The following is a 20,003-nucleotide window of genomic DNA, read 5'->3' as shown; positions in this document are numbered from 1 at the left end:
AAGAAAAAAATAAGACACACCATTGGTGTGGATTTTGACGCTGATACGAATCCACAGCAAACAGCAGCCATTCAATTGAAAGGGTGAAATTTGCTGTGGATCTGCGTCAAAATTTGTAGCATGTGGCGTGGATTTTGATGCAAATGTTATGCAAATTCACCACATGTGAACACGCCCTAAAGAGTTTGTGCAAAGTTTTAAAGTTATCCTGTATCCACAGGATAGGGAATAACGTTTTGATTGGTGGGGTCCGACTACTTGGACCACCACCTACCCCCTGAACGGAGGTCCCAACAGTCCTCGCATGAATGGAGCGGAAGTTGTGCAAGTGTGCTGCTGCTCCATTCATTTGAATAGGGTTGTTAAATACGAGGTTTGCTAATTTCTGACACTGTCATTGAAATGAATGGAGTCGCGGTACACATGTATGACCACAAAATTGGAGATTTCAGCGGTCGGACCACCACGATCATAATATTATCCCCATTCCTTTAAGTAATTCTTATCAGTGCCTGATAAACGGTCACTGGTGTTCTCTACTGAAATCATGACCAGTTGGGAGTACAGGAGGAAGAGTACTACTATTGATATGACAGTAGAAATGCCTATGGTGGTAATCACTATGTCATCAATTCCTTGATACAGTCTTCAAAGACCTTCTAATAATGACTTGTCTCTTGTATAAGCGCTGTCTGTCACAAGGATGTGACAAATGCTAGTACTATCAAACTCCCTTATCAAAGATGGCGGCCGTAGCTTCCTGTGTGGGCGGGGCTGCTATCTTCCGGGAAGAGAGAAGTGGGGGAGTGTCTTGTGGAGGGGAAAACTCCGGTCTGTGTGTGAATGGAGGGAAGATAAAAGTGAAGTCGTAGCTGGTATCACCCGGAATTGGGGCAGCGGACTAGTGAGTAGTCGGCGCTGCCAGTATTATGTGCCTGTAGGTTGCATTTAGTTGCTGCCAGCCTCCGGGATGACTACGTATCCTTCTGCAGAGATGTCCGGGCATGTCCCTGCTCTCTAGTGATGGATGGCAGCTCCTAGCAGGTGCTTTACATGAGTAGTCTGCAAGCTGGCGCTCTCCAACTCCCGGCAAAGGCTGCAGAAGTTGGGGTATGCTGGGACTTGTAGTTGGTGCAGTAGGGTATTATACTCTGCAATAACCTGTAGTAGCGTACAGTATGATGTCACTGCATGGGGGTTTTAATAAACTCTGTGCAATTGCAGTGGCAAAAAGTCCATCCATGTTCCTACCCCAAGTCCGGCTTCACATGGGCACATTAAATGGGTTCGTTCACATGCATGTGTTCCTGCGTGTTTCGGGGGTGCAAAAAAAAAAAAAAAAAAAAAAGACCCAGCATGCCCTATTTTCCCGTGCAACAAAATTCTCCATAGAAGTCAATGGGGATGCGCAATGTGCTATTAAATGAGAGATATACTGCGTAATTGCAGAAAAGAACACCTCTTGAAGTCATTAGACTAATTAGGCATTTCAATGGCTGGGAGCGTTGCTGCATATTTTTTTGCACATGCAAAAACTAGCAAAATATATGCTGATGTGCATGTAAAAATGCAACATTAGTTCCACAAATTCACGGTGCTCATAGCCTTGCGTGAAACCGTACCAATGTCCACAGGCGGATCGGATTCTGCATCCCGGACACTGCCCACGGCAAAGGACGCTGCTTACCTTCTTCTTGGTGCCCGTCCGAGTCTTCTATTTCATTCACTGCGGATGTGTGTGGAAGTGCCGGCCGGCGCGTCGCTGCACGTGCGCAGTGGTTTTTTTCAAACTCCTGATTTCCTGTGGAATCTGTAGCCTGTCCGCCATTCTCTTGCCTTCGATGGAAGCTGTCCGTTGCGGGACCGCACTGAAATGGAGCGTGCTGCGATTTGCTTTCCAGGCCAAAAGGTTCACAAATCAAATCCGCATGCTTTTATTCAGGGTTGGATGCCCGTGCATCTCTATGGGCAGCTTGATTTGCAGATCTTCCGCAACTCCGATCCACCCGTGGACATCGGGCCTAAGGCGATGTTCACATGTGGAAGTATTTGCTGTGGAGTGTCTGCAGTGAACACTCCGCAGCTTGAATTTCCTGCACTATTTTTTGCGGATCCTGCCACAGAATTCACCGTTCATTAGAAAAGGCGAAATCTGCATAAAAAATCTGGTGCTATAATTGGCATGCCGAATTTCCAACGTGTTTCCAACGGCTGAATTTCTGCCGTTGAACGCTGCCATAGGATTGCAGTGGTTTACGCAAACCAATGCAGACGGCCGCGATTTTGATTGTGCGATAAAAAAAATCGTGGCATGTCCTATTTTAGCGTGAGCCTCGCAAGGCCATGTCACTGCTGACACGCCGACTCTGCACTGCGCAGGTGTGGGCGTGCGCCAGACGGCACTTCCACAGAGCGAAGACACCGGATAGGTAAGCTTCGGGTCACTGGCACAGGTTCGCATCCCGCTGCGAGAATCTTGCAGTCGGAATTTGACCTGTCCTTCTGCATTCGGCCTTTCTCATGAAGAAATTATTGTCTTGGTACAGTTTTTACCACAGCCCCCCTCCCCATGTGAACGCAGCTATATACGCTCATAAGGAAGGCAAGGCCTGACGATTGGGCATGGCAGACATTCGCCTCTGATCGTCGGGCTGTGTAACAGGCCCCTCACTGTGGGCTTTTAACCTTAAATGTGCCATAAAGATTTTAATAAGGCTAACATCTGGAGGTCACTTTCACACAGCAGAGGAAGTCGCACCTGTTTTGTGCACTGTGAGACGCACGAATATGATTTGAATGGGGTCATATATGTGGGCGATGTGATGAGGAAATACATTGTGGCATGTCCTATCTTTGGAGGCTCCTTCCAGAACGTCTTGCCAATTATTTTCAGTAGCGCTGCCTAAAGCATCGCATGGCGTGCAAGGCACACATGAGTGCGATGTGAGGTTTCCCATTGTTTCCAATGGGAAAAACTTGCCGATCCTCTATCGCGGCTGATCGCTACTTCCCTGAAGTAATGGGAGTGAAGTGATGTGTTTAAAAATGCCTCGCATCCGTGAGAACCCCACACGTTCTCAAGTGTGATATCGGGATGATTTTTTATGACCCAATATCGCGCTCACCATGTGAATTCAGCCGAAGGAGGCAGCTTGTTTTTTCCAATTTTCCATTTTAGCCCATCGTTTCAAGAGCCATAGCTTTTTTTATTTTTCTTTTGACATAGCCTAACTCCCCCCCCCCCCCCCCCTAAAGCCCTCATATAGCTAACTTGATAGGGCAATATTGCGCCGTCAGTTACAGCCCGATTTCGCGCTTGCCAATATGCAGTTTTGTTGCGGATGCGAGGCGGTGCTTTGCATCGCTTTAGTGAAGTAGCGATCCTGTCAGCCTCGGCGGAGGATCGCGCGGTTTCTCCCATTTTATTCAATATCACTGCGAGCACCCAGCTTGTGATGCTGCCGGCGGCCCTATTGAAAACAATGAGAGATGCGATGCAAGATCACAAAGATAGGACATGCCGCGATTGGTTTCTGCGACAGGGATTCTGCTTTCCTGCTTCGTTCGGGGAGCAGTAAAGGGGAACCCCTCGCGGCCGAACAGCACCGGGCGGACCCCATTGACTATAATGGAGTCTGCCTGCTTTCCACCCGGATGCTTTGCTTTTGGATGGATAAAAAAAAGACTGCATGCGGCACTTTCTGTTGGGGTATCTTCTCCTGCCGGATCTGCTATGGAACCTCCAACCGGAGATTCCGACGCAGAAGTGCAACCAACCTTCTAATTTTCAGTTGCAGTGTATGGATATAGCTGATTGAGTAACCTTTATTGAAGTAGTCGTCTGGGTCTGGGCTATCAGGATAGGTCATTAGTAGGTGATTGCAGGGGGCTGCCGTTTAGGACTTCCGGTGATCAGCTGTTATCCGGTCTGCGGTCAGTGTTGTATGGCGCTGTTACCGATGGCTGTAGCCTTCACTACAGCAGCCAGCAAGGCTCAAGTGACAAACATCACCATCAATGGGTTCCATTTTCTGTGTATTGCGTGTGCAAATATGCTTGTGTGAATCCGGTCTTGGGGCACCTTCACATGAGCATATGTGTAAAAAAAAAAACAAAAAACACGCTTTGCGTAAGCGTTATGCATTTACGCCATGAATGATTTGCTTTTGCACGCGTTCTGGCACATATTACTGTACTTGTTGCGTTTGCAGGTCCAGGTTAACATAGGTTCATGGGACACACTCGTGCCATGATTTTAAGGCTGGTTTCACACAGGCGACAAAATCGTACAATTTTCTCGCGATGTGACAGCTCTACAAATAGCATGTTTGTGAAGCCCATGCTTTCCAATGGGTTCCTTCACATTAGCGATATTTTGTAGGCTGCTACATTGTAAGAAAAAAAGTTGCGGGTTGCTATATATTGCCGCGATTTGTTATGTTTTGTAGCCCATGTTTCCCTATGAAGCCTTCCTTTCTGTTGCATCGCATGAAAACGCAGTTTTCGCGCGGTGTGATGCAACTTTTACAGTAGGAAATCCTACTGTAAAAGCCCTAAAATAAGGCCTAGTTGCATCAAAAACATAACCTAATACAATACATCATCTGAGAGGCGCTGTTAGCTCCACTGCACCTCCGGCAGTCTAGTTTTCAGTTAGCGCTTCCTGGTTTGCAGGTTCAAAATCCCTGCCTCCAGGAAGCGCTGGCTCTGATTTGCTGAGCCGCAGCGCTCGAGAACCAATCTGAGCCAGTGCTCGATGAACTAGTCCCAGCCATTCAATGCAATGGCTGTGATTGGTTCATTGAGCACTGCAGTGATTGGCTGAGCCGCAGTGCTTGAGAACCAATCGGAGCCAGCGCTTCCTGGAGATGGGAATTTTGAACCCCTGACCAGGAGGCGATGGGTGAAAACTACAAGCAAGTCTGCCGGAGTTGCGTTGGAGCCGACAGCGCCTCTTATGTAATGTTTTGTGTTTTGGGTTTTTTTTCCCCTGTAGCCAGGGCTTATTTTCGAGGTAGGGCTTATATTTCAAGCCCCTTATATCTCCCCCGAAAAACCTGTGAAAAGAGCGCTTAAAAGTCGGACGACTTTGTGTCGACGCAAAATCGCGATAGTGCACAGAGCACTGTTGCGATGCCGGTGCGTTTTTCTTGCGGCGATATCACTGTCACCCGTGAGAAAGAGTCCTGAAAGCTATTTACCCTGCTGAGTTCCAGATGTATTTTTTCCCGCGCAATTGTGCAGCGTATTTGTGCACATTTGTGCACCTCCCATAAACTTCAAAAACAGCATGTTGCGTTTTTTGAGGGTGCGCAAAATTTGTGCATAGAAAGAGAGTGCTGAAAATGAACCTGTTGAAATCAATGGGTTCTATTCTCTGCATATGATGCGTGAAAGTTTTGTGTGTGCGAATACGCTCATATGAAGGGGCCCTAAACCTGCTTCAGTCACTAATATGCTAGTTACCATCCTGCCTGCCGTCCGCTCAGGTCAGCACTGTGATCTGCGTATCTGCAGGAATTACACCTAACTATTCCCATGCTAGTGCAAAAAAAAAGGTGGATCTTAGCTTCAGAAATGCCCAGAAGCGGTAATGGCCGCTCATGGAGTAGCGTGCAGCGGTCTATTGGTAAATGGATGGTCTGAAACTTTCATCTTAAGTGGACCATTAATCTTGTGAGACGTGAGGTATTGACAGGCCTGCATCAGTAATAATGTGGATTATAAAACCACCACTGGAAGAGAAGGTCCACCTACAACCCGTACTGACACGGTTGGAAGGGGTACATTCTGGTCCAAGAAAGTATAGCAACACACCAAAAAACCTTTTTTTTATAATGTTTTGCTTCTCTCAATAAATGATGAAATGTCGGTCACCATGCGAGGGCGAAAGTATCACAACCATTTGGTGAAGCTGAAAACAATTAGTTCATTAGGTGGTAGTCTATAGCAATAGTCCGTAAACCACTGAGGGCTTCTTCAAATAAGTCTACGCATATTTGCACATGTCTTAGCGCAGACTCTTGCGCTACAAATGTGGCTTATTTGCGTGCATATCTGCGTATTTTACAGGACCACGGCGTATCCGTATTTGCACCATGTATTTGTGTGCGCAATAGCGTTTTTAGTGTACTTTTGTCAAGAATGCTATTTTTTCTCCTTAGGGAGCACCCAGAAGGTGAGTGAGCGAGGAGACTTATAAGGCCATTCATGCTCCTCTGGGTAATATGCACTATTTGCACATGCAGAAAGTACACTAAAGAGTGTATGTATATGTGTGTGTGTATGTATGTATGTATGTGTATATATATATATATATATATATATATACACTAGCTGATATACCCGGCTTCACCCGAGTTAATTTGGTACTGGTGTTTATCTGGTGTTCACACGGAAAATCTTATGAAGTCTTGGTTACTTTAGAGATACTGAGGAAAAACATATGTTCACCATTTTGCATAGTTCTCTGCGTTACCCAGGAAACACCACGTGGAGGTAACCATGCGACGTTTCCTTCATATAAAATGACATCAGGAAGTGAGAGAATTAGATTACGTACATAAAACTTGGACACTAATTCTTTTGCGCATAAAATTGAATAATCGAGTTGGGACCTATTAACTTTTCATATGTATGACACAATCAATGCTTGTGCCAAATTTCATGTTTCTATGACATTGGGAAGTGAGAGATTTGGATTCTGTACGTAAAATTTGGACGCTAATTCTTTTGCGCATAGAATTGAATAACCGAGTTGGGACCCATTAGCTTTTACTATTTATGACATAATCAATGCTCGTGCCAAATTTCACGTTTCTATGACACCGGAAAGTGAAAAAATTACATTCCGCACGTAAAATTTCGACGCCAATTCTTTTGCGCATAGAATTGAATAATGGAGTTGGGACCCATTAGCGTTTCCTATTTATGACATAATCAATGCTCGTGCCAAATTTCTCGTTTCTATGACACCGGAAAGTGAGAAAATTACATTCCGCACGTAAAATTTTGATGCCAATTCTTTTGCGCATAGAATTGAATAATGGAGTTGGGACCCATTCGCTTTTCCTATTTATGACATAATCAATGCTCATGCCAAATTTCCCGTTTCTATGACACCGGCAAGTGAGAAAATTACATTCCGCACGTAAAATTTGGACGTTAATTCTTTTGCACATAGAATTGAATAATCGATTTGGGACCCATTAGCTTTTCCTATTTATGACATAATCAATGCTCGTGCCAAATTTCCCGTTTCTATGACACCAGCAAGTGAGAAAATTACATTCCGCACGTAAAATTTGGACGCTAATTCTTTTGCGCATAGAATTGAATAATCGATTTGGGACCCATTAGCTTTTCCTATTTATGACATAATCAATGCTCGTGCCAAATTTCCCGTTTCTATGACACCGGAATGTGAGAAAATTAGATTCCGTACGTAAAATTTGGACGCTAATTCTTTTGCGCATAGAATTGAATAATCGAGTTGGGACCCATTAGCTTTTACTATTTATGACATAATCAATGCTTGTGCCAAATTTCCTGTTTCTATGACACTGGAAAGTAAAGAAATTACATTCCGCACGTAAAATTTCGACGCCAATTCTTTTGCGCTAGAATTGAATAATGGAGTTGGGACCCATTAGCTTTTCCTTTTTATGACATAATCAATGCTCCTGCCAAATTTCACGTTTCTATGACATTGAGAAGTGAGAGATTTAGATTATGTACGTAAAATTTCGACGCCAATTCTTTTGCGCTAGAATTGAATAATCGAGTTGGGACCCAATTTATTTTCCTATTTTGGAGATAATCTATGCTTGCGCCAAATTTCATGTTTCTACGACATCGGGAAGTTGGAGAACTTTTGGTGAGTCAGTCAGTGAGTGAGTCAGTGAGGGCTTTCAGCTTTATAAATATAGATAATGCACATACATACGCGCGCAATGCCCAATGCGTGACTACACGGCGTAAATACACATACGCTCGAGTAAATCTGGCGATTAGAGTATCTCTGGTTGTACAGGATGTGCCCTGAAGACCCTCTTTTAGGCATAAAGACACATTTGGGACATGATGTATATCAGAACATTATACTGTCTCGGCACTCTTTACATAGAGTAGTAAAGTCATTGTATTGTCATGGTGTATTACACGCGCAATATGAAGTATCAATATGCAGATAATAGAACCCATTGATTTCAGTGGCTTTATTCACATTTCCTTTTTTTTGCACACATGTCACATTCGAAAAAGAACACAGCATGTCCTACTTTTGTACACACAAAAGGTCCCCATAGAACTTCCCAATATGCAATGGGATACTAGGTAGGCTGCGCAATTCCTCAGGAAAAAGAACACATCTGGAACTCATTAAATACCCATTGAAATTGCGCCGTAGTTGTGTCCCATATGCAAAAAACATGCCCTGAGAGCGCAAAAAGTAGAGTAAAATATGTAAATACGTGCACATAAAAAGTTTCATTTACAGCGCAAATACATTGCATTAAGGCATGCGGAAAAATGCCTCCTCTTGTGTGAAGCCGCCCTTAGCCTGTTATCCTTGGCGTGATCCGCTATATATCCAGGGTTGTGGAGTTGGATCTCGTTCATGGTCTTCATACTTCTGTTTGAAGATAAACTTTGTCATGTTTGTATTTTAATATTTCATCTGGTGTTCCATAAAGCCTCCAAGGCCGGAGTTCACGGAGTCAAGCGCAACTCCTGCGTGAGTACCGTCACTTTCCTGGCATGGAAACATAGGATACGTCTGTTTACTAAGATGTGTAGGGCAGCACTTACCACCAAAGGATTGTTTAACTCTCCTGCACAGGTTGGCTGCTCTTCAACTACATATTTTATGGCTTTGTTTTTGTGTACTGACACAGGAACCCTATTTTTGCAATTTGTCTTTGGTTTCCATCTGATATTCAGCGTGTAACTTTTTGTGTATTTTCCTTTTCATGTCTCTGGAACACATTTTAGGCTATTTTTGTAAATACTTTGTATGTATGGTGTTTAGCAGCATTTTATCTTCGCTTTCCCTACCTATCGGCCGCTCCTTTCATATATCAGGACCAGCTGATTATATCGTGCTGTGCCACTCAGTGTGGACATCATAGTTGTAATTCTATGGTATCACTTTATTAGCCTATGTTCTATAGCTGTTTATAAGTGGGCCTAGGGGCAAGCTGAAGATCAGGGTCACCCTTTTCAGGGCGGCGGTTTCGAACTTGTATGACGGCACTAGGGAGCACAGTTTCCACACTAGTGTTTGTGATTAATTTTGGAAGATCCTTCATAAAAGTTTTGTTTTCAGTCCTGACTGACCAGTGGGAAGAATAGTGCTGGCCAGGGCGACCCTCCCGACTCTTCAGGTAATTTACATGTGGCACAGTGCTGTTTAAAGTTTTCTTTGGTTAGTTATTGCAGCAACAAAGAATATAGAAAAGGGTACATTTATAAGGCCAGTCTCGCATGACCAGATTTGAATTGCGGATTCCGCAATCAGCGTCTGCGCGGACGATCCGCAGTAAAACGTGGGCATTGAAAGGCATGCATTTTCAAATTTTCTTTCCCCTTTTGCAAATGCAAATTGTGGATTCCTCAAGTAGGAGAAAAATCGAAACGTGCCCCGAAATCTGCCAAGACGAACTCCATTGATGTCAATCGAGGCTTCCGACCCGCAGCCCATTTGTAATTAACATTTGCGTATGGGCTGCGGGTACCCACATCATCGGGTATGCGATGACGTGGGAAATTTAAAAAAAAAAGGCCCGGTATTGCACATGATCACCTGCGAGCCTCTGCGGTTATGCGCAATGCAATCGATTGCCGTATGCAGGGTCATCAGCTGGAATCCACTGTGGGCCTCCCGCATATGGAATCCAACCGGGTCATGTGAGCCCGGCCTAAACATGTTCCTCTACAATATAAGGTGTTGGTGGCAGCTTGTGGGCCTAAAATGTGGTGAGACGTTCCCTTTAAGTAATAAACCGTAGGCTCGCAGCACGTCAGGGTCCGTTGGCTCGCGGCATGGTAGTGTGCTGTAGCGTAAAAGACCTCTATCTATAAAAGCTTTACATTAGTCTGTCAGTGGATGGCCCAGTTTAGATTCCTATCACTACAACATTATTACCTTGCATCGCTCTCATTATGTAGCTGGAGATGAGATTAAAGGATTTTATTAAGCCAGTAAAATAATGTAGTATTGCCATTGAAATAGAAATTACCAGCATTAAATGGAACATCACTAAGTCGCTCAGTCTTCTTCCTCAATAGATGTCTAACGCTTGTTTAAAAAAAACAAAAAACTATAAAAGTATAAGGCACACCCAGAGATCAAGGTATGCACTAACTAAATATCCGAAACCTCTGAGACAGTTTAACCCCTTGAGTGGCGGGTTTCCTACCACCCTGCCAGACCCACCAGGGCAGGTTTATTAAAATGGTCTAATCATTGAATTTCAACTAATTTTGCAGTTGCGTCTCAAGAGCCATAACTTTTTCATTTTTCCGTTGACATATAAGGGCTTGTTTTTTGCGGGACAAGTTGGGATTTTTTAAACAGGGGGGAGGAAAAAAAGAAATGGGGAAAAAAGAAACAAAAGGGGCCATGTCATTAAGGGGTTAAATAATGCATTAAAGGGGTGGTCTCGCGAAACCAAGTGGGGTTATACACTTCCGTATGGCCATATTAATGCACTTTGTAATGTACATCGTGCATTAAATATGAGCCATACAGAAGTTATTCCACTTACCTGCTCCGTTGCTAGTGTCCTCGTCTCCATGGTTCCGTCTAAATTCGCTGGGAGCTTGCTTTTTTAGACGCGCTTGCGCAGTCCGGTCTTCTCCTCTCTGCACGAGCCGCTTCAGTGTGCTCCCCGCTACAGCTCTTCTGCGCATGCGCAGACGAGCTGTCACTGCTCGGGAGCGCGCTGGAGCGGCCATTCTGTACCATCCTCTGTTAGAGGAAGGTGCAGAAACTGGAGCTGCCCAGCGGAGAAGCCCAGCCCAGCCCAGCCCAGCACCCCTGAGAAGCCGCCTAGGTAAGTGATGGGTCGGGGGGGTGATCTTCTCTAACAGATGAAGGTCCCGGGCCACAGCCCTAGGTTCCGGAGCCCAGCGCTAGGTTCCGGAGCCCAGCGCTAGGTTCCGGAGCCCAGGTGAAGGCCCCGGAACCTAGCGCTGGGCTCCGGGGCCTAGCGCTGGGCTCCGGGGCCTAGCGCTGGGCTCCGGGGGCCTAGCGCTGGGCTCCGGGGGCCTAGCGCTGGGCTCCGGGGGCCTAGCGCTGGGCTCCGGGGCCTTCGTCTGTTGTCAGGGTCTAGCGCTGGGGAGCCGGGAGCGTAGCGCTGGGGAGCCGGGGGCTAGCGCCGGGGAGCCGGGGGCTAGCGCCGGTTACCTGCTGCCTGGCGGTGGGTGACTGGTCGGCGGCTGCGGGGCGTCTGGTTGCCATGGAGACACAGCTGGCAGCGTCTCGGGAGCGCGCACGTCGGGCTGCAGCAAGCGACGGGAAAAGAGCCGGCGGCCATCTTGGGGAAACTTTTATAAGTTGCTGAAACGGTAAGTACGAACCAGCTAGAAATGTCATTTACAGGGGGGCTTAATAATGTATGCTTAATTAGGGGGACTGGGCAAAAAAAAAATTCACTGCTTCCTCGAGACATCTCCTTTAAAGGGGTTGTCCCGCGGCAGCAAGTGGGTCTATACACTTCTGTATGGCCATAATAATGCACTTTGTAATATACATTGTGCATTAATTATGAGCCATACAGAAGTTATAAAAAGTTTTATACTTACCTGCTCCGTTGCTGGCGTCCTCGTCTCCATGGTGCCGACTAATTTTCGCCCTCCGATGGCCAAATTAGCCGCGCTTGCGCAGTCCGGGTCTTCTGCTTTCTTCTATGGAGCCGCTCGTGCAGAATGCAGGCTCCGTGTAGCTCCGCCCCGTCACGTGCCGATTTCAGCCAATCAGGAGGCTGGAATCGGCAATGGACCGCACAGAAGAGCTGCGGTCCACGGAGACAGAGGATCCCGGCGGCCATCTTCAGCGGTAAGTATTGAAGTCACCGGAGCGCGGGGATTAAGGTAAGCGCTCCGGTAAGCTTTCTTTACCTCCCTGCATCGGGGTTGTCTCGCGCCGACCGGGGGGGGGTTGAAAAAAAAAAAAACCCGTTTCGGCGCGGGACAACCCCTTTAACTTCCTTCTCTGGGTCATTACGACGCATGGATACCACATGTGTGATTGTATTTTTAATTTTTTAACAAGTAAAGGGAGACAAGTGTTTTTATAATTTTTTAAATAATTTTTTAACTTTTTTTTTTTTTTTGTCCCTTTAGGGGACTTCCACAGGGACCCATGAGGACCCCCTGATCACATTCCAGGGGTCCGATTGTGACAGCCCTTTACATGCTGCAGTGACAGCCCTTTACATGCTGCAGTCACATAGACAAGCACGAGCTCTCCCTGCCACAGAAACCATCGGCTTGCTTCTGACAAGCCAATGGTCTCTATGGCAACCTATAAACAAAGCAGGAGACTTAGAAGCAGGAGATTGCCAGCATATCGGCAATATCTTCTGCTGGTTTTTCAAAGCCCTTGCTTTGTTCTCTGTGGGTCTGTGCATGCAGAGCACAGTGTCACAGCTTGTGGCATTGTGCTCTGCAGCTCCCATAGTGATACATAGCCCGGAAATCTTTCGGGCTATATCGCTATGGGCAGTGGAGCTCGTCCCGGAAATTTTCCGGGCGTGCCACTCAAGGGGTTAAACTGTATAAAAATATTAAATTTAAAACAATGACTTAATGTAGGTTTACGGTTATGATTTTTTTAAGCAGCATACGTCTGATACAGCGTGACACAAATTTAGCAAAAAACAATTGACAGAAAAACTGTATATATACCCGTATATCAAATCTAAGAGGAACAATATAGTCTCCGACTGCTATTAGTGCCATGTTGTTACAGCTCCATGCAGTTAGGTGTTTGTGCAGATCCACAATATTGCATAGAAGGGGCCATCAGTCTGTCGTTATGCTCCATGTCCTGGTGGGGAAGCCCCCGCTTGGTGCCCCCCTATATGAGCCAAAATGAAGAAGCCCTCCAACAGAGTTCTTCCCACTCTGGCAGACTGAACGGGACATATCTATAATGCCCTGTATGGCAGCTTCATGCCCTCTTTTCAAACAGCGCCAGAGCCCCATTCTCAGGATTGGTGGGGGCCCCAGCAGTTGTACCTCTACCTATCTTAAAGTATCCACTATTCAATGTACAGGGAATAACTTTCATTCATGTCACGATCTCTTAATTGTTTTAAATTAGCAGATTTTTATATTTACATTGCATGTGACTTTTTAGGTATTATATGGCTCCTGATATGTAATCCGTTTAGAGTTCACATTTATATTTTTCTGAAATTGTAGAAATTGTACAATAAATGATGTCTTGCTGTTCAATTAGTACAAGGCTTTGAGGTAGCGAAGAAGGTAGATGCTAATAAGTAAGGCTCTAAATCATTGATAAACCCTTTATACATATATGGTGCTTGGTCCTGGGCTGCTGCCGCCAGTCCCATTGAAAACAACAGGGCAGTGATGTGAGATCGCACAGCTGGATGGAACATGCCACGATTTGTTTCTTGTCTTGCGGTGCTATGCAGGAAAAAAACGCTTGTGTATGAACCCATTCGATAGAATAGGGTTCATATTTATGCATTTCATAACGCACAAATCTCATGCAATTTTTTTCAGCCGTGTGAAGGCGGCCTAAACTTTTTTTTTTTTTGCCTTTTACCCCTAATAATACTAAAAAACGCAAAAAAAAGATATAAAGAATAACCCTATATGTCACAAGGGGAAAAAAAACGTGGGTAAAATTCCTAAAAAGTGCCTGGTCCTTTAGGTACAAGACACCCTGGTCCTTAAGGGGTTAAAGCTGAACTATGAACTGAAATGCATTTGACCACATCGAACGGCACTACATCCCACTTCTGTTAGGAAACAAACTTAAAAGGCTCGGCTGTCGCTCCTGTGCTTTCACATTGGAGCGATAGCTATAAAGTGAATGAAGGCAGAGTGCTGGAGATCTCTACTGGTCGCCCACCTCCATTCACTGTGAACAGGCAGTCACTCAAAGATGAGTGACTGCCTGTTCACACTGAGTGAGAAGTTTCTCACTGAAGGCCCATTTACACCAGCCGATGATCGGTAAAAGATCGCTCAAACGACAGTTTGAGTGACAGCTTTGAGCAATCATTTTGCATAAAGTATTAACTAGCTACTCAGCTACTTAATAGCAATTAAGTGTGCCAATGAAGCCTTCACTGAACGCAGTTAATAGTCCAAGGGCTCTTATCTGCGCTCACATCCTTTGTTCTCCACGGGAAGCACTCCTCATGGAGAACTTCTGATAAGAGTGAGTGACGATTTTTAGGTTGGACTGAATTTAGCGATCAGCTAGCAGTGCCTGAAAAGCGCGCAATGGGCGCACATTTAGACGCGTCCATGATTGCTAAAACGATCGCTGATTAGCGGGGGGTTTTTTGTTGTTTTTTGGGGGGGTTTTTAGCAATCGTCAGCTGGTGTAAATGGGCCTTAACAGTTTTGAACTCAAATCAAGCGGCTAGTGACTAATGAGCGTTCTTCCATTGGCTTCTTGGGGATAAGAGTGTTAATACTATTGTTTATCCCCATAGAAATGTAATTGCTTGCCTGTACATCTCCCCATTCACACCTAGGATCAATGTGATAACACATGCTGCAATATGTTTTTCAATTGGGTTTATATGGAGGCCGACAAAAAAAACATGGCATGTGTCCATGATCCCATAATTAAAAGCAAACAAACAAATCTGTCGACTTTCTGACATTTTCTGTTCTTCGGTGGGTTTTTTGGTAAATACGGCAACATTGCAGAATAGCAACAAGCCGTTTCTCTTGTTCTAGCACATGGGCAGCTTCTCCATATAACGACTATCATATGTTTTGTCGTATGTCTCCAGCGGCCTCGCTGCTCTGATATACATGCGGCTAAGTTACAATTATTATTTTCTAGTTTTCCTTCTGCTTGCTCACTAATTGCAAACCCGATTACTGTGATTGAAATAAATGTGATTACCTGATTGTTGTCATGGATATTGCTAGATTATGATAACTGGCGAGCGTATAAATAGCCGGGACATTTTAGGAAATTATGCTTCTGCTTTTCAAGAAGTGTAATCTTTTTGTTACATGTTATTTTAGCTGATGATGGCACCAGATTGTCTAAACCCGAGTCTCAGAATGGATCAGTTAGTTTTAATTTAGTTCTCCTCTATGAATGTGACTTGTCAGACTGTTCTTGCTTATGTATCGGAGGCATAGGGAGGTTCTGTAAAGTTGGCTTGTACATATAAAATGAACATGGGCTGAACCTACCAGCCATAACATGTATGGTTGTGTCCCGGCTCTCTCCAGATAATAAATGTTGGGGAGGTGAAAACGGCCATTTTGAATTTCAGCAAGCCCGAAACCTTCTTCTGAAGGAAGATAAGTTTCCTCGGTGGTGTTTGGTAAAGGCTCGTTCCCATCTATCTGCTGAGAACACCTGTGTGCTTGAGCAATATGGTAGATATGACATATTGTACACTGTGAGACCCATATCCTGGATAATTTGGATGAAGACTCTGCCAGTATGCTTTTTGTGATGGAACGGCTAGCTTTATACACTATTTAAAGTGAATTTGTAAAGTGGGCATTCCCCACTGCAAGTCTAAAGTCATCCATTGATAGTGAGAGATAGGGACCACCCACTTGACAGATTAATAGCGCCTGCAACTGGGTCTAAGAGCCTATATGGGTCAACTGGGGTCTGTATTAAGACAAGCAAAGCGCTGATAGATCTTTTGGGCGTATTTTTCACAGACTGAATATTGAAAGTATGTGGAAACATTGAATTGGTGCATTCAGATGTACTTTTTTTTTTTTCGTGGACTCGCACATGTTGCGCACAAAACAATACTGCTGCATGATCTGTATCCATGGACCTAAATCGACCATTAAATTCTTCGGGTATGTAAAAAAAAAATGCAGCAAACCCACATTAGCATCTGCGTTCGCTGCATTCTATTTGCGCACCCAGTTGTTGTGGGTAGTGACACAATTTACATCACTTGGGACTTTTTGCATTTATTTTGCATGCCTTTAAAATGGATGACACACAGAACCAACACGGACGAATTTGTGTTCTGGAATCCGGAACGGTGTCTGCCCCCAGATTCTGCAGCAAATAGCTCACGGAGGAAAAATCGCAGGATGTACTTTTACGAGGATTACGGAAAGTAGATTCCACGTCATCGCCTAGCGACGCGAGAAAAGCAGCAGTAAAAAAACAACGTAATGCGCATGTCCAACGGCGAGCCATGCGCACCATCCGCAGTACTGATGAAGAAAGTGCGTGCGGACGCTGCTGTTGCCAGGGCCGGAATCCGACCTGCCGGTGTGCAGGTGGTGTAGACTGCATTCCCACATAACAGATTTGCTGCAGATTTTCGGCTGTGTAAAACCTCTACAACAAATCTGTTTTAAGATCCGCCCATTTTGGTTAGATTTTGGGGGGGATCCACTGCAGACTTCACCCTTTTAATTTAAATCCAATCGAAGTGGTGAAATCCACAGTAAATACAGATTTGCTGTGGATTTTCTCTACTGTAGAAAATCTGCAACAAACGTGGCGCGTGTGAAAATACCCTAAAAGAAGAAAAAGAAGGACTTTATACCTTAAATGAGCTTTACAGGAACGCCAACCTGTTTTGTTTTTTGTAACCAGTTCATCGTGTTTATTGGCGTCGCTGTTCTCTTGGAGTCGTTGATCTCGATGAAAGTTTTCTTAATCGTTACACCAAAAGCAATTGTGACAATAGGAAATGAAAAAATGTTTATCAGCTTCACAGTTCTAGATTGCCTTCCAGCGCTACAACGACAAATCCTGTTTTTTCATCTCTAGTCTAATTGAACCATGACGGCTATGGAATATTTAAATCTGCTTTCTAAAAACGTAAGTATTTCCACCAGGCGAAATGGTGACTATTGTAAATTATATTATGATGTCATCAATAGACAAAGAATTTTCAATACTACATTAACTTCAGCTCGCTGACCGTTTGTATTCTACATTGTAAGAGGGATCACTAGATCACTGTAAACCTTATTAATAATCTTGAAGCCAAGCTGAGACCCTCTCATGCGATCCCATGGTGATCTGTATTATGTTGTGTAGCCCGTCTAGGTGCTGCGGCTGCAAGAGGGGAGCAATACCCCGCTCTCCTCTTACTCTAGCGGCTCTGATAAATGACCGCTTTGGCCACACTAAGTTCCGCCCTTGTCATACAAGGAGGAAGAGCGCAGAAGGGGAGAGAGCCATTCATCGGATTCAGGCACACAGCAGTGAATTTAGGTGCATGAAGTGCCAGAAAGTTACAGCACATGGCAGCACTGAATAGTAGAGCCCCTAATACCCAGAGAATGAGCCGAATGTTCTTGGTCAATGCGACCCCTATAAAAAGTAATTCCTGCTCCGTCATGCAGGAGAGCACAGGGACTCTTGTAGGGAGCGGAGGTGCTGCTGGCAGCATTGTCAGGAGAGGTGCAACTGTCTGCAGAGGAATGAAAAGGGCAGCAAGAGCCTGGACCCCTGAATGTGAGCGGGGCTGTTGTGAAAGCACAGAGAGCACTGACCATAGGAGCCAGAGACTGCTGGGAGAGAGTGGCTGTGTTAAGCCACCACCTACTAAAGACAACTGATTGCAACCTGGAACTAAGGAGAACTGCATGGTAGAGTTGCCCTCCTCGCTTGGAGCAAGACTGAGTCAGTAGTAGTGACGAATACTGTACAATGCAACTGTAAGTGAGGTCGGCCTTAACATTATATGTATACACCAGAAAAGGACTATGTAAATTAGCAGGCCTGCTATGAGAAGGAGGGTTGGAGTTGTGGACACTGGACTTGCACGAAGTGTTATTAAATGAATGCGTCATCAGAAAATGATCTATTATATAAATATTTTTGTATTTAACATATTTCTAAGATTTTTTTTTCTTAATTTTCGCTCACAATCTATATTACTTAAAAATTCTATTCTATTCATATTTCACACTGACCACAGAGCCTAATAATTGGCTGACACTTCCTGATCTGTAGAGAAAACTTTGCAGCAGTCCTCTCACTAAAGCCCAATTTACACACCATGATTGTTGTTAGAATAAACGACTGAACGAATTAATTACTTTTTTGCCTAGAAATGCTGAGCATTTACACTTACAGATAATAATTGTTTGAAATCCTCTCTCTTTCCCTCATTAGCTAAAGTAAACACTGTTGTTTGCTCAGGTGGCTAAAGTAAAAACTGCTGTTTGCTCAGGTGGCAGTGTGTTTATGCGAGGAATCTCTAGCCCACAGGTTTTTAATAAGTGTGAAGAAAAGCCATTGTCTTCTACCTACATCAGTAAACAAGTAGTCATGGTGTTTAGCAAGGCAAATGATCACCCCTCCCCTCAAGTCCTTTAGTCTTTTAAAAGACTGAAAGAATGTCTTTTAAACCAAGGGAACAGTGAACAAACGAACAACTATTTATATGCAGGCTGTAACGCAGCGATAAACGACAAGTTAACAAATAGTGCACGATGGCTTTGCATTTACACGTAACTATTATTGCGCAAATTCATTGCCTGTAAATGGGCCTTAACATCACAGGTAGGATTATACTGAAGGGTAACACCTATAACACAGGATTTACCATTCACAATATGTATAAATTGTGACTATCTTCTGCCGAGCTTCATGCTCGTTCGAGTATTAGCATACTCGATGGTACTCGTTACTCGAGCGAGCATCAAGCTGTGTTCGACCCCACCCCTGTTTTTGGCTCCTTCCCGCTGTGACGTGCCTGTTTTGGCCCCTCCCTGCTGCGACGCAGTGCGCGTCAATGGCATATTTTTGGTCAGTCAGGCGAGAGAGAGAGCGAAATCTCGTCCACATGGCTGGATAGTCCCAGGATTAGCGGCCACATGTGGATTTGCCGTGGCGAAATTCTGGATGGAATTTCCACAGCAAATCCGCCCTGTGTGAGCCCAGCCTAAAGGTAAAAAGTTAACCACTCACCATCATACTTCTGTTCACTTTCATTTCTTTGTTTTTGAATGGATGTTGTTCACTTTGTAACTCCTTCTGCTGAATCGTGTCACAATACGACCACCCACACCCCAGCCGTGATACAGACACTAAACTGTGACAGATTTATACCTGTTTTAATCCGCCCTTAATATTTAAATGCTTTTGCTCTGCAGTTTTGTGATATTTCCCCACATACACGTGTATTATAGACCAAAGTATTACTCTCACATTAAGAAGGACATTTTGGACGTAAATTCTGCCTGTGACTATAGGATTTGATTGCTAAGACTCTTGATATTTTGGTTTGCTGACAGTTTGCTCCTGAGATGTGCATGTTGTACAGAGGATGATGTGTGTCTGAAATCGTTCTTGACATGTAACTCCACTGCGCAGACTTGCTTCCCTGCAGAGCCGAGACGGGTTTCAAATAAATCTCTTTCCTCATTCAAAGAGCAATCGGATTGACGCGGGCTTGAGGAATTCTTCTGATAGACACATGAAAACCCCCTGGAGATAAACAATATGGAACATTCATTTTTTATGATTGCTTACATTCAGAAGTATCCTGTGATCTGAATAACTACAAGTCGCTGCCAAGAACTTGTTTAAACTTTTAGTTTGAGATAAATCCTAGAAAATCTAGTTTTTTTTTTTACAACTTTTTGCGAAACTATGAATCAAGTCCTAAAACTAGCCATGTACATAATTGAGAGCCGGCAGCTGTTCGAAAGGGGCTATCCTTATTAGTCAGGCCACTTTCACACAGGCGACAAAATCGTCCGATTCTGCTTTCCAATGGGGTTCCTTCACATTAGCGATGTTTTCTCTGATGCTATCTTGTGAGAAAAAA

At 44.5% G+C, this 20,003-nt stretch overlaps 1 protein-coding gene across 1 annotated transcript in view; it reads left to right on the top strand.

Moving 5' to 3' along the window:
• The first annotated feature begins 808 nt into the window (after positions 1-808).
• POLK (DNA polymerase kappa) overlaps positions 809-20,003 on the top strand; it is an 85,198-nt gene continuing 66,003 nt past the window's right edge. The window contains exon 1 of the mRNA XM_066602880.1: positions 809-904. The gene's annotated coding sequence lies outside the window, so the exon portion shown is untranslated. The remainder of the gene's footprint in view (positions 905-20,003) is intronic.

Source organism: Eleutherodactylus coqui, chromosome 5 (genome assembly GCF_035609145.1).
Source record: "Eleutherodactylus coqui strain aEleCoq1 chromosome 5, aEleCoq1.hap1, whole genome shotgun sequence".
NCBI lineage: Eukaryota > Metazoa > Chordata > Amphibia > Anura > Eleutherodactylidae > Eleutherodactylus > Eleutherodactylus coqui.
This window is presented reverse-complemented; position numbering and strand designations above follow the sequence as displayed.